This window comes from Dioscorea cayenensis, chromosome 10 (genome assembly GCF_009730915.1).
Source record: "Dioscorea cayenensis subsp. rotundata cultivar TDr96_F1 chromosome 10, TDr96_F1_v2_PseudoChromosome.rev07_lg8_w22 25.fasta, whole genome shotgun sequence".
Taxonomy (NCBI): Eukaryota; Viridiplantae; Streptophyta; class Magnoliopsida; order Dioscoreales; family Dioscoreaceae; genus Dioscorea; species Dioscorea cayenensis.
This window is the reverse complement of record NC_052480.1, coordinates 15,328,000-15,342,706: the sequence shown is the minus strand read 5'-3', so window position 1 is coordinate 15,342,706 and position 14,707 is coordinate 15,328,000. Positions and strand designations below refer to the sequence as shown.

The following is a 14,707-nucleotide window of genomic DNA, read 5'->3' as shown; positions in this document are numbered from 1 at the left end:
ATTGAGAGCTATACCAATCCCTGAGGATTAGACTACCTGACCAGTTTGGGTACACTTTATTACTTATACAACCTTTGCACTTGTGGTTAGGCAAAGGGGGTATCAATACTTGCTATGTATTTTGAGATCGCTTTCATAATCATGTTGAACTAGACTTCCAAGGCCATTATGTATCTGGTAAACCTTGGGAGAAGATTTTGTTTGGATGATGTTATGTATTTGTGAATGAATGTTGGTTTATTGTGTTGTTTCATTCTATGTGTACTTGATTATAGTGAATCGCATGAGAACACTGTAATTCATCTTGTCAATTTTACTTGGAGCGCGGGAAGCATCCTTGTATTAGATTCACATAGTTTGAAGGGGCATTAAATGTATCGGTACAGCTATGGATTTGGTGTTGGTAGCCCCCATGGGCTTTATGGGTATTTTTAGCTTGTAGAGCAGAGCATTGGAACTCCCTGAGCCAAGGCTCCATGTTTCCAAAGACATCATATGGGTATTCTCTAGATGAAGGAACCTGTACTAGATTAGGGCAACATCATGGAGGTTTCCAGGGTAGTTGACTCCCAAATATATGTCGACCAACTCTAGCCAACATAGCACTTAACTTCTCCATTTCATCCTTTCTTGTTCTTCTCCTGAGGGGATCCTCACCCGGGGGTCTCACACTTTCATTATCATTTGCTTTTTAACCTTCTTATGTCGTGTGCCTTAGTCCAATTTGTTTATAGTTATTTTCCTTTATTTATTTTCTTACTTTATTTTAAACCTATCTTTGGTTGACTAGATAGTGCTGTCTAGGGAGAAGTAATAGCAGATCTTGGGAGCTCAGGGAATATGACCCTCTTATTCTTGCGTGAGAGGTTTATTACTTGATGACCCATGCGCTTGCGGATCAATCATTTGTTGTATAAGTATCCCTCATCATGAGGGAGTAACTTATTGTGCTGTTTGGATTTGGATGAACCCTAGGGTGATTCTTGTTGTAAACTTTGGATGTTGTTATTTATTAATTTTATGGTTGTTTGAGATTCAATCTATTGTGTTTTGCATGTCTTGAGCTATACATGGAGAGCTCCATAGTACATTCTTGAATTGTATTTTTTGACGCGAGAGTGCTCTTATAATAGGTCATATGTAGGTTGAAAAGGGATTTTTGTGCTGACATACCGAGGAATTCGGGTGTTGGTAGGCCACCAACATTAGGCTTAAGCCAAAGAAAAACTAGGTTTACTCCTATTTAAAGATATCCTACAACTTAATGGGATCGTAGGAGGAGTTGACCTGGAAGGGATTCCAATCAACACTCACATAGGATTAGGGGTTAGCCTCCAAGAAATTGGGGTTAATCTTTCCAAGAGATCTCTAGGTCTTAACTATCTTTAATACATCTTTAAGCCATCCTAGTTTGGGCCTTAATGGCAAACCTAGGGGGATTCCTTGTCCGAACACCACCTTCTCATGCTTGACATTCCCTTGTTTATTTATTTATGTGTGCTAGTAACCCAGCGCTAGGTTAGTTTATTTTATGTTTATTTTGACTTCGAATTGTAGGCTAGAAAGTAGATAAAGAGTAAGTAATAGTATTTCTTTGGCCCCGTGGAACATGACCCCTATATTGCACATAGGGTATTACTTGATGACCTTGTACATTTGTGGGATAATCATCACACGCCCATGTTTAGGCTATGCTTATGCCTATGCACTTTATAGAAGAGTATTTGGCTTTGTTTTGCCTTTAAATAGGCCAACCTGTAACGTGCATGCCCGTAAGCAAGCCCTAAAGCATGCCCTTGCTTCGTAGAGCATAACCTTGCTCTAAGACCCCTGGCCTTGATGAGAGTTTTTTTTTAAAATTTTTGTAATTTGCACAGCCAAAACACATGCCCATTCTTTTGCCAAAGCATGCCCATGCTTTTCCTGGTAATGTTTAGATGTGCACTTTAAAGGCTTTGATAAGCCTGCAAGCGCACTGGTCATTAAGTAATTAATCTCTAGCGCAACCAAGAGAGGGCCGTATTTCTTGGGGTCCCAAGAGCTGCTATTACTTTCCCTTAGATGGCACTATCTAGTCCACCAAATATAGGTTTAAAACAAAGTAAGAAAATAACAAAAGAGAAAGTTATAAACAAATAGACTAAGGCACACCACATAAAGACATTAAGGAAGCAATTGACAATGAAAGAGTGAAGCCTCCGGGAGAGGATCTCCTCAGGATTACTAAAGCTAAAAGGATGCTAGAATTATAAAGGCAATGGTGGTTTGGGCCAAGAGACTCTTAAAGTAGATTAACCACAAAGGTCTTGAAGATTAACCCCTAATCCCATACAAGTATTGGTTTGCTTTAAACCAAATCCTCCTATGATTGCATTATGCTTAGGAAAATCTCTAATTAGGGTCAAACACAATATCTAGGTTCGTCTCTAATGGTTGGAGGATATACAAAATACCTGATGGTCACGATGTATTCAAACATGAATTCCTTTCAAGCTAAGTGAGTCTAGTACAAGGACGCATCCTGCAGATCCAAGTACAACCTAGAAATTGAACCACAGAGTTTGCATGAAATCCAATACAACAATGAACACAAAGCTTGAATTACAAACAAAACCAAATGCATTAAAAATACATCACAACATCCATACAAGAAAGGTCATCCCAAGTTTTATTGGATGTTCGGTGGCTTTGGAAGTCTATTTCCACATCACAAAGAGAGAAAGACTAGAATACAAGTAAACCATCAATAATCTCATGAACAAATTCCCTTAGATGTAGACTAGAGATGGTGACGATAATTCGGCAGATCAACCCCGATAAACTCCTAGATGCTCTCCCTTGAGTGTGATCTTCTTCTCTCTTGGATTTACCCCTCAGATCTGCCTTCTCCAGCCACCTTGAAGCCCTAGAAGATGATGGTGGAGAAAGTGACACACCCCTTACATGTATTCCGAAGTGCACATGTTATCTAGTAATAAAGTACCCAAAGGGTCTAGTAATCGTATCCATAAGGAATAGGAACACTAGTAATAACTAAAGCTTCACTAAATAGCCAAAATCAATCAATAAGTGTGTAAAGATAAATTTGAAATAAAGTAAATGAGTAGAAGTGAACAAGCACACCTGAAAATGAGTAGAAAACAATCAAGAACAAGTGGGGGTACTCGGACAATGCTCCCCTCAGGATGTTTACAAGTGCAAAACTAATATCGTGCTCCCTAATTAAGAATAATTCACTCATGAAAATCTAAAAGCACACTAATCCCAAACCAAAGGTCAACCGATGGATAATCCTCTATGAGGTCCTGGTGGAGAATTCTCTCAACATCTAACACCACATATGATTGCTTGGAGTTCTAAGAATTCCGAATGGTAAACACTATTCCTAAATGTAAATCTAACCCTTTGGTCTAGGCAAAAGATCCCTAATCCTATACAAGGTCCCTGCAAAGATTTCTTTTGATTCCTCACACCATATATGATTGCTAAGAGTTCTTGGAATATGGAGGTAGAGTAAACCAAACCGAAGAGGAAAGGGGATGCTTTGCTACCTTTCAACTCACTCTCTCAACCCTCTTTAATCTTGGCCAATATAATTCTAATTGTGACGGTCACTCATCACTAAAGTAATTAGGTTTAGCTTTCAACCCTAGTGTCACTCTAAGGGAAAGTCAACCAACAAGGACACAAGATTAAAACTCAAATTTAAACTCAATTAAAAGGAACACAATGGAAGTTTAAGAGATTACATCCTAAGGTTTACATGTCCAAGTACCTACTAGGGGTTTAGCTCTTCATGCACCAAAAAGTACGCAATCAAGATTGAAATAAAAACACATAGAATCCATGAGAAAACCCCCTTTAAATTCATGTAGAGAGTCTTTAGGAGCCTCTTCTTCTTCTCCAAGAACCTCTCCTTCAAACCTAGTGTACACCCTTCTGAATCAACATTATCGGTAGCTCTCCTAATGGTTATCATTGGAAAGATTGCGATGACGAATGGTGTTTTTCTATAGTACATAGTAATTTACTTTGGGAGGCCACACGGCCAAGTGCACAGCAATGTGTAAGGGTGTGTGGGGTCCTATCGCTCAACTCATACAGTATAATTGCACCACTAGAGTTAATAAAGTGGCATCCCATGGCAACCTATTCCATAGATAGTCCAATCAATTTTGGCCCATAGTTTACCAAGCCTCAACCCATACAATTTAATTGGCCCGTAAACTATCTAAGTCAACCCTATCAACTTTTGACAATCTAATAAGTGCTTGTGTCTTAAGAATGCGAAGTATTCTTTCCTTATGATGAGTGTAATACCCTGAACCTTTACATATCTGTTGGAAAATATATTCAGGGTATTACTACAGTTGCAGTAAGAATTTTCTACAGAGTAATCTTGTTGAGAAACCCCAAGTGGACAGAACAAGGACTTAAGTGTAAAAAGTTTTTAAAAAGATTTTGGGTTAAAGAGTAATAGAAAAAAAGGATTGATATAAAAATATTTCTGGAAACCAAGGACTGAAAGGTAAGGCGGTAGGGACCTTTTTGAAATATTGTGTTATACTTCAGGGACCATTTGATAGTTTCCAAGGACCTTTTGAGAATACTATTTCATAATTCAGGGACCATTTGTGAGTTTTTGCAGGGACTGACTTGTAAGAAGTTAAGTTTTGAGGGACTAAATGTAAATTTTGGCTGAAAAACTTCATTGGGAGAAAAATCTAGACTCTTGAGTGTTCATCTTCTTCATCTCCTTCTCATTCTTTTCCTCGCTACAAGAAACCGTGAGTTAAAAACAAAGAAAGAAAAAATGGGAGTGATGGAGCTTTGTGCTGATGGAGGGAGAATAGGATGAAGTATTGCTTTTGGTAAAGTATTGTGATGATTTATTTATTGGTATACTTGAATGTATGTGTGTGTGTATTTGGTGGATTTGATGAAGAAAAAAATGATTTATTTGGGTTGAAAAAGCATGTTTAATTATCGTAGATGATGAGTGTATGAAATTGTTTTGAGAAAACCTCAGTATTCGAGTTGAAAATCGCTTGAAATGGAGATGAGATCGCTTTTGAATTATCGTAGCAATCATCGTAGCACCGAGATTAGGGTTTGGTTTGATTAATTAAGTTGATGATGATGATGATTAAGGTGTTAATGAAGATGGTTGAATTGATTTGTTGGGTTTAACCAAATTGATTTTGGTTGGATCAAACCAAGTTGAAATTGATTTGGTTGAGTTGAATTGATTTGGTTAAGTTGGGCTTGATCAAATCAAGTTGAGATGGTTTTGGGTTTGGGTTCGATTGATTTGGGCTAAGGGTTTTTGGGAATGAACCAAGTTGGTTCAATGGATTTTTGAATAAGAATTGAGTTGGTTTAAGTGCAATTTGAAAGCCGCTTGGATAACGCAAGGTCGGGTTTTTAACCGATTGGAGTGAGTGGGCCCAATAGAGAGTCTATTGTTGTTTATTGTATTTTATTTTGGGTTTAAATGTGATATTTATTTTTATTATATTATTCTTGTTAGGTGTTATTCAGGCTTGGGAGGGAGTTTCGGGTCTAGGAAGGAACCCAAGGACACCGTGTGAGTTGGTAGTGGCTATTATTTTTAAATAATTGATTAATTATTATTATTTTGAAATAATTATTTAATGGCTAGTATTTTGAAAAATAATTGTTTAAGTATTTCTTTTTTTATCATGTTTAATTAGCGTATAATGTTGAGGTATACGTATATTTACTTCGCCGATTGATGTTCTCGACAATCGTATTGATACATCGGGTTTCCAGTATAATTATACGTATTTGTGAATAGTGAAAATACATGTATATGTGATTTAATTATTCAATTCATGTATTTATTTTTGATGGTTATATATGCTTTGATTTGGAATGATTTGTGAAATCATGTGAGCGTTTTAAAATGTTTTACCGACAATATTTGTGGAATTGGTTTTCATTCCTGGAATAGGAATGGTATCATGGATCTGGATTTTACTGGTTTTATGCATTGTTATACTTTTGACATTGGCTTTGTGGAAATGATGTTTATTTTCGTGATGTGAATGCTTGTCCTGGATAAGGACCATGTGATGTGATTTATACAGATTGTATTATTGCTACATTTACATGTTGGTTTGGATGGTGACGGCGGGCTAAGGCCCGACTACTGCAGTAGTGGGTCCCCACGGGCCAGCCTTTAGAGGTGGCGTGGTGGACCTGAGTGTTGATTTGTCCAGATCAGGTGGGAGCGTAGAGCCCTGATTGGATTATACATCGGGATCCCAGAGTCACCACATGGGACCGATGGGCCAACGCTCGAGGGTCGCGAAGACCTGGCGGCTCCCAACCCTAGTCGCGGCCAGGCTAAGTGGGGGAGAGTTTTCCAGTCATGGAATTGAGAATGGATTTTTTTATATTACTTGTTATTTTGGGTTGTGATGAGGGGGGAAGCCCATTGTCGCTCTTAGGAGGCGATCTCTCACAACAATTTGGATTTTCTTAGAAAATTGATTTGATATTGATTTATGATGAGTTTATGTTTCAAAAAGTTATTTAAAGATGTATTTTTGCTAGAATTCGGGTATTTTTGGAAAAGTTGGAAAAATTATTTGAAAAAAATTGGTATTTATATACTTTATATATCATGTATTTGAGTATTTGAAATTATTAAGCTCACTACCGACCAATCGAATGTCTTTATGAATCGCAGGGAGCAAGACCCTAGATTGCTCGTTCAAGTTTAGAGCTAGTCAGGGTTAAGTCCAAGACTGCAGTGGGTCCCATACTTTTCTTTATATTTGTTGGTATCGTGATCTTGTAGCGGTTGTACCCACAAATTTGAGTTATTATATTTGTTGTATTTATGTATTTGAATCCTGCAGTTGGTGTAAAGTTATAAATTGTAATTTGTAAGTCTGATTTGGTTTCTGAGAGGTGTCAGGTTTCCAGTTAAAAAGGAATTTTTAACTGATGGGTGCCACATTTACCTCGGTAGGAGGGGTGGGTGTGACATCTTTTGGTATCAGAGCTGTAGGTTGAGATATCCCTGGTTGGGAGAGATCATGGGTTGTGATCTGAGCCTAAGTTTAGAAGTCATGTCTAGACTTAGAGGTTTAGTAGTGATTAGACAGAAAGTTAAGGGCCCAGTAGAAGTATTAGGAGTCTCCAATCTGGTTAAAACCTAAGTTGCATATTGGGAATAAGGTTGATAGTAGGTTTTGACATTTGAGGCAGAGAACTGAGCAGCACACTGTGATCCTGATCACGGGTTGAGATATTTATTGGAATTGGTTTTATCTAAAATAAGTTAACTTAAAGTTGCCAAAGAAGGGTATTTGGCATTCTCTTTGTTGACTGACACACAGTGATTTGCATTGTGATTCGAAAGATACTTTGGACATACGTGTGCTTAAGAATATGGAGATTAGCCCGTGAGTAACCAGTCTTCTTTATCACCTTTCTGTTGATTCTTAAAAGGTGTGTCACGATGCGACATTGATTCGAGCTTTGATTTGTCGGACTTTGGATGAATTATAGCCAACTCCTCTGAGTGTGGTTTAATTGTGTTTAAATAGAGGAGAAGATCAGACTTGCATTTTTCATCAGTGGAATTTTGAGTGTCTTAAGGATTTTTGAGTAATGGAACCAAGGCGTTTGAGACGACTGAGACGAGGACCTCCTCCAAGGTATAATAGAGAAAGAGTAGAGAGATATTTCTTGGAAGAGCAGCAAAGAGAGGAAGAAGAACAGAGAAGAGGAGTGGAGGAACAGAGAAGGAGAGAGGAGGAACGAATGAGGGAAGAAGAGATGGAAACCCATATTCTCGCTCAAGTACCCTCTAGCTCTACTCTTGTTGCCTCGAAAGCATCTTCTAGTTCTATTATTGCACTCGGTAACCAAGAACAAGCAATGAGCGATGTTTATGTCCCACAAGCTCGTTATGTGGTAACCATGAATACCGTAGATTTTTAGCTCTATAGTTGCTTCAGAGCTGAGGAATATCTACATGGAACGTTTTCACCTAGACGAGAGTCATATGCCAGAATTGAGAAGGAGGTATGGAGTTCCTGAGGAGTTTCTGTAAATCGATATGATGATGCCCATGCGGGTCCTTAACTATGGTGCGAGCAGTTGAGCAATGGGAACCGGAAAGGTTGAACCGCTAAACCGTGAGACAAGGATGAGGTTCAGTAGACGTATGAGGACTTGTGAATAGTAGAATAATCTGTTTTTATTATCGTTTGTGTGCTTGAGATGTTTGTATTCTACCTGTGTATCTCCAGTATGATGTATTTCTACTTGGGAATAAGAAGTTGCTTTTCTACTGGATTGTGGAAAAATACAAGATTATTTTATTGTATGAGTTTTGGAAGTGAGGAAGCCAGAGTAACACATCAGAAGAGTGTTGTATACCGTGTATAACACCGTATAAGAGGAATCAGGTTCACTTTGATCATCAGCAGATACTTGGACATCCTGACACAGTATTGTTAATTACTGTTGAACAGATTTGGAACAAGAGAACAGATTTGGAACAAGTGAACTTCAGTGATATCATATTTATACATGCTAAGGAAATTTCGAGGACGAAATTTTCTTAAGGGGGAAGGATTGTAATACCCTGAACCTTTACATATCTGTTGGAAAATATATTCAGGGTATTACTACAGTTGCAGTAAGAATTTTCTACAGAGTAATCTTGTTGAGAAACCCCAAGTGGACAGAACAAGGACTTAAGTGTAAAAGTTTTTAAAAGATTTTGGGTTAAAGAGTAATAGAAAAAGGATTGATATAAAATATTTCTGGAAACCAAGGACTGAAAGGTAAGGCGGTAGGGACCTTTTTGAAATATTGTGTTATACTTCAGGGACCATTTGATAGTTTCCAAGGACCTTTTGAGAATACTATTTCATAATTCAGGGACCATTTGTGAGTTTTGCAGGGACTGACTTGTAAGAAGTTAAGTTTTGAGGGACTAAATGTAAATTTTGGCTGAAAACTTCATTGGGAGAAAAATCTAGACTCTTGAGTGTTCATCTTCTTCATCTCCTTCTCATTCTTTTCCTCGCTACTGATGAAACCGTGAGTTAAAAACAAAAGAAAGAAAATGGGAGTGATGGAGCTTTGTGCTTGATGGAGGGAGAATAGGATGAAGTATTGTTTGGTAAGTATTGTGATGATTTATTTATTGGTATACTTGAATGTATGTGTGTGTGTATTTGGTGGATTTGATGAAGAAAAAATGATTTATTTGGGTTGAAAAAAAGCATGTTTAATTATTGTAGATGATGAGTGTATGAAATTGTTTTTGAAAAACCTTGTATTCGAGTTGAAAAATCGCTTGAAAATGGAGATGAGGTTGCGGAATTATCGTAGTAATTACTCGTAGCACTCGAGATTAGGGTTTGGTTTGATTAATTAAGTTGATGATGATGATGATTAAGGTGTTAATGAAGATGGTTGAATTGATTTGTTGGGTTTAACCAAATTGATTTGGTTGGATCAAACCAAGTTGAAATTGATTTGGTTGAGTTGAATTGATTTGGTTAAGTTGGGCTTGATCAAATCAAGTTGAGATGGTTTGGGTTTGGGTTCAGTTGATTTGGGCTAAGGGTTTTGGGCTGAACCAAGTTGGTTCAATGGATTTTGAATAAGAATTGAGTTGGTTTAAGTGCAATTGAAAGCCAGTTGGATAATGCAAGGTCGGGTTTTAACCGATTGGAGTGAGTGGGCTCAGATAGAGTCTATTGTTGTTTATTGTATTTTTATTTTTGGGTTTAAATGTGATATTTATTTTTTTATTATATTATTCTTGTTAGGTGTTATTCAGGTCTTGGGAGGAGTTTTCGAGTCTAGGGAAGGAACCCAAGGACACCGAGTGAGTTTGGTAGTGGCTATTATTTTAAATAATTGATTAATTATTATTATTTTGAAATAATTATTTAATGGCTAGTATTTTGAAAATAATTGTTTAAGTATTTCTTTTTATCATGTTTAATTGGCGTATAATGTTGAGGTATACGTATATTTACTTGCTGTTGATGTTCCTGACAATCGTATTGATACATCGGTTTCGTATAATTATACGTATTTGTGAATAGTGAAAATACATGTATATGTGATTTAATTATTCAATTCATGTATTTATTTTTTTGATGGTTATATATGCTTTTGATTTTGGAATGATTTGTGAAATCATGTGAGCGTTTTTAAAAATGTTTTACCGACAATATTTGTGGAATTGGTTTTCATTCTCGGAATAGGAATGGTATCATGGATCCGGATTTTACTCGGTTTTTATGCATTGTTATACTTTTGACATTGGCTTTGTGGAAATGATGTTTATTTTTCGTGATGTGAATGCTTGTCCTGGATAAGGACCATGTGATGTGATTTATACAGATTGTATTATTGCTACATTTACATGTTGGTTTGGATGGTGACGGCGGGCTAAGGCCCGACTCATCGATAGTGGGTCCCCCACGGGCCACCTTTTAGAGGTGGCGTGGTGGACTCGAGTGTTGATTTGTCCGGATCGGTGGGAGCGTAGAGCCCTCGATTGGATTATACATCGGGATCCCGAGTCACCACATGGGGACCGATGGGCCAACGTCAAGGGCTGCGAAGACCTTGGCGGCTCCCAACCTAGTCGCGACGGCGGCTAAGTGGGGGAGAGTTTTCCAGGCTGTGGAATTGAGAATGGATTTTTATATTACTTGTTATTTTGGGTTGTGATGAGGGGGCGAAGCCCAGCTGTCGCTCTTAGGAGGGCAGTCTCTCACAACAATTTGGATTTTCTTAGAAAATTGATTTGATATTGATTTATGATGAGTTTATGTTTCAAAAGTTATTTAAAGATGTATTTTGCTAGAATTCTGGTATTTTGGAAAAGTTGGAAAATTATTTGAAAAATTGGTATTTATATACTTTATATATACTGTATTTGAGTATTTGAAATTATTAAGCCACTACCGACCAACTGAATGTGCTGTAACTGCAGGAGCAAGACCCTAGATTGCCTGCTCAAGTTTAGAGCTAGTCGGGGTTAAGTCCAAGACCGCAGTGGGTCCCATACTTTTCTTTTATATTTGTTGGTATCGTGATCTTAGTAGCGGTTGTACCCACAAATTTGAGTTATTATATTTGTTGTATTTATGTATTTTGAATCTCGCAGTTGGTGTAAAGTTATAAATTGTAATTTGTAAGTCTGATTTGGTTTCTGAGAGGTGTCAGGTTTCCAGTTAAAAAGGAATTTTTAACTGATGGGTGCCACATTTACCTCGGTAGGAGGGGTGGGTGTGACAATGAGCATTAATTTTACCAGGTTTTAGCTCTAATACTTGTGCATTTGTGTTACTTTCATGCATGTAGGGTTGTGAAGCCGAATGTTGAAGAAATGAGCAATGTAGATCGTGAATGTACTATTTGATGAAATCTTGGAAGGAACAAACGCGAAGACATAAGTCAGGCTCAAGATACGAGAATATGTGCCAAACTCCATGTATTCAAGCTAGTACAATGTTTTGAAGGGGCACAGAGGCAGTTACATTCGAGTATCCCGATTTTTGCATTGATAGTAAGATCTTCACCAATGAGACCATTTATTAAAGAATCGACACAATCTATGACGTAAACGTGTGCCCGTTTATGTTACCTCGATTAAAAAAACATGGATTCAGGAGTGTTTCTGGCCGGCACTGTAGCAAAACACTGCAGCATTTTTTTTTGTAGCAGGCACTATTCACAGCCGGCCGAGCAAGAGTTATCCAGAGAATCCACACGAGGGTGTAGAAATTCCACATGCCCGTGCAGAAATTCCCCAGGGGAGTGTGGAACATCCACAGGCCTGTGTGGATGCCTGATTTCAGCCCTATTTAAAGCCAATTTTCATCCCGATTTCAGCATTCTTTTTTCCATCTCTTGTCCAACTTTTGAGAGTAATGTAGCTAGGGTTTTGAGAGGCATTGGCAAGGCTTTTGGAGAGGTTCTATGGCTTCGACATTGTGCTCCACTTGGAAGAAGGTTATTAGGGAGCTTTCGTCAGCATCGATCCAACAAGGTGTGCCGTAGGCCTGACAAGGGGACTTTTGGAGGAGAGGAGGCTACTCCATAAGACCATCAACACTACTACTGAGGGGGTTTTCCTATAGACTAGTTTTTACATTCAATATTACGATTGATTGTAATTTACTCCATGGAGAGCTAAACCCTTGTGAACCCTAGGATTTATTTGTTTCATTAAAGCTTTTATTATGCTTTCCTTAATTGATGTTTTAATTGAGTTCCAAACTTGAATGTTTGATTGATTGAATGCTCCCTTAGAGTGATACTAGGATTGAGAGTTCACCTTGGTAACCCTTGTGAGTGAGTGACATACCACGAGAGTTAGACAAAGCTAGATTGGAGAGGGTCGAGAGGGTGAGTCGAGAGGTAGCGGAGCGTCCCCTTTCCCCTCCGATGTGATTTATCCTAACTCCATTTCCTAGAGTTCTTTGTGGTCATAGTAGAGTGAACGAGCTAAGGGATGACCTTCCGCTGGGGCTTAGTTACAAAGGTAATGGAGTGAAGCGTTGAAGTGATTTTGGCACCTAGGGCTTAATTGTGACTAGGGACCTCTCACATGGACCAAAGGGTTAGGTCTACATATAGGAAGAGGGTTTATCACTTGGAATCCCTAGAACTCCATGCAATTCTATACGGTGCGAGGTGTTGAGACTATTTGATTTCTCCGGCGGGGCATTGTATAGAGTTAGTCATGGTTGACCTTAGATTTGGGACCGTGTATTGTAGGATCTCCATGACTCATTAATGCATTAGTTAGGAAACATAATAGCTGGTTTTGCACTTGAAATGATTATCCTACGTGGAACAACATCTGAGCACCCCACTTCTCTCGATTGCCTTATCTCTCACTTACTTGTGCTTCTCTTTCTCGTTTCTTTTATTCTTGTTTACATTACACCTTATCAACACAATCATTGTTCATCTTCACTTGGTTAAGTAGAAATTTAAGTATTTTTTATTCACTATGCCCTATGGATACGATACCCCACTCACCTGGGATTTTATTACTAGACAAACCCGTGAAGTTGAGGGTCACACGCAAGGGGAATTGTCAAGTTTTTGGTGCCGTTGCCGGGAGCAGACGTTTAGAGATACTTTGCACTTTGCTATCTTAGCTATTCATTTATTCATTCTATTTCACATTTTCTTATTTTATCATCGTTCTGATTTGTTTTTTTTCTTTTGGTTCAGCTCCAGGTTATGATCCGAGGGAATCCTTTGATACTAGTTGAAGATGATCCTGAACTTGCATGCACACTCAGAAGGAGGGGTAAAGAACCTGCACAAGAACCGTCTAATTAAGCTGAAATAGAAGTTAAAGGGTCAGATAATATGGCAGAATAGAATGAGAAACAGAAAACACTTTCTGATTATGCTAGACCCTCAGTGTTGGGCACACAATCGAGTATTGTGCGACCCCCGATTATAACTCCGAACTTTGAGCTAAAGCTGACATTCATCCAAATGATTCAGTAATCAATGCAGTTCAATGGTTTGGTCGATGAGGATTCAAACAATCACATAGAGAACTTCTTGGAAGTTTGTGACATGCTGAAGATCAATGGTGTATTGGATGATGTTATTAGATTGAGGGTTTTCCTATTCTCTCTCAAGGGAAGAGCCAAGCAATTGTTTCATTCCTTGCCAAAAGCATCCATCACGACTTGGAATGAGATGGTCGAAGCTTTTCTTACAAGATACTTTCCTCCGAGGAAGTCGGCCAAGCTTCGCAATGAGATATCGTCGTTTGTGTAGATGGAATTGGAATCATTCTTTGAGACATGGGAGAGCTTCAAGGATCTTTTGCGGAGGTGCCCACAACACGGATTTCCCGAATAGATGATTATGTAGACTTTTTATAATGGGTTGAATCCTAGTACAGGGCAATTGCTAGATGCCACCGCAGGAGGTACAATGGGGAGTAAAACCCCGGAAGAAGCCCGACAATTAGTAGAAGACATGGGCATCAACAGTTATCAGTGGAATGTGTGGGAAAGGAAAAAGGTCACTGAGCTCCATGAAATAGATGTAGTCACTTCATTGGCGGCCCAAGTGGAATCGTTGAGTAAGAAGTTAGACCTTCTAACTTCCAATAGAGTAGCGGCAGTGACTACTTGCACTAGGTGTGGTGGAGGACATGCTCCATCTGATTGCCCGATCTCTATTGGTGATGCATCTTCAGTGGAGAAAGTCGACTTTGTGGGTAATGCAATGAGGAACCAAGGGAATCCATATAGCAACACCTACAATCCTTGTTGGAAGAGTCATCCCAACATTTCACAGAGTAACCAAGGGCAGCGAAAGGCCATGGCACCACTGGGTTTTCACCAATAACAAGCCCCAAACATGGAGAATAGAGTTTCAGGTTTGGAGACCCGGATGACGAATTTAGAGAAAGCCTTGACTAGATTTGTACAATCATTAGATTCATGGTTTTAATCGGTCGAGGCTACACTTCACAACCACACCGCTTCATTGCACAATCTAGAGAATCAAGTGGGGTAAATAGCGAAGTCTCTATCGGAAAGACCACAAGGAAGCTTGCCAAGTAACACCGAGACAAATCCAAGAGAACATGTGAAGGCGATCACTTTGAGAAGTGGTCGTGAGGTTGAGGGTAGGCTACTGAGTGAGAAGA

The 14,707-nt window shown here is 38.7% G+C and overlaps 1 non-coding gene across 1 annotated transcript; it reads right to left on the bottom strand.

Moving 5' to 3' along the window:
• Positions 1-13,791: 13,791 nt before the first annotated feature.
• LOC120271292 lies at positions 13,792-13,898 on the bottom strand. The gene has a single exon (XR_005539909.1). It is a non-coding gene; the product is annotated as a small nucleolar RNA R71 (small nucleolar RNA).
• Positions 13,899-14,707: the final 809 nt, after the last annotated feature.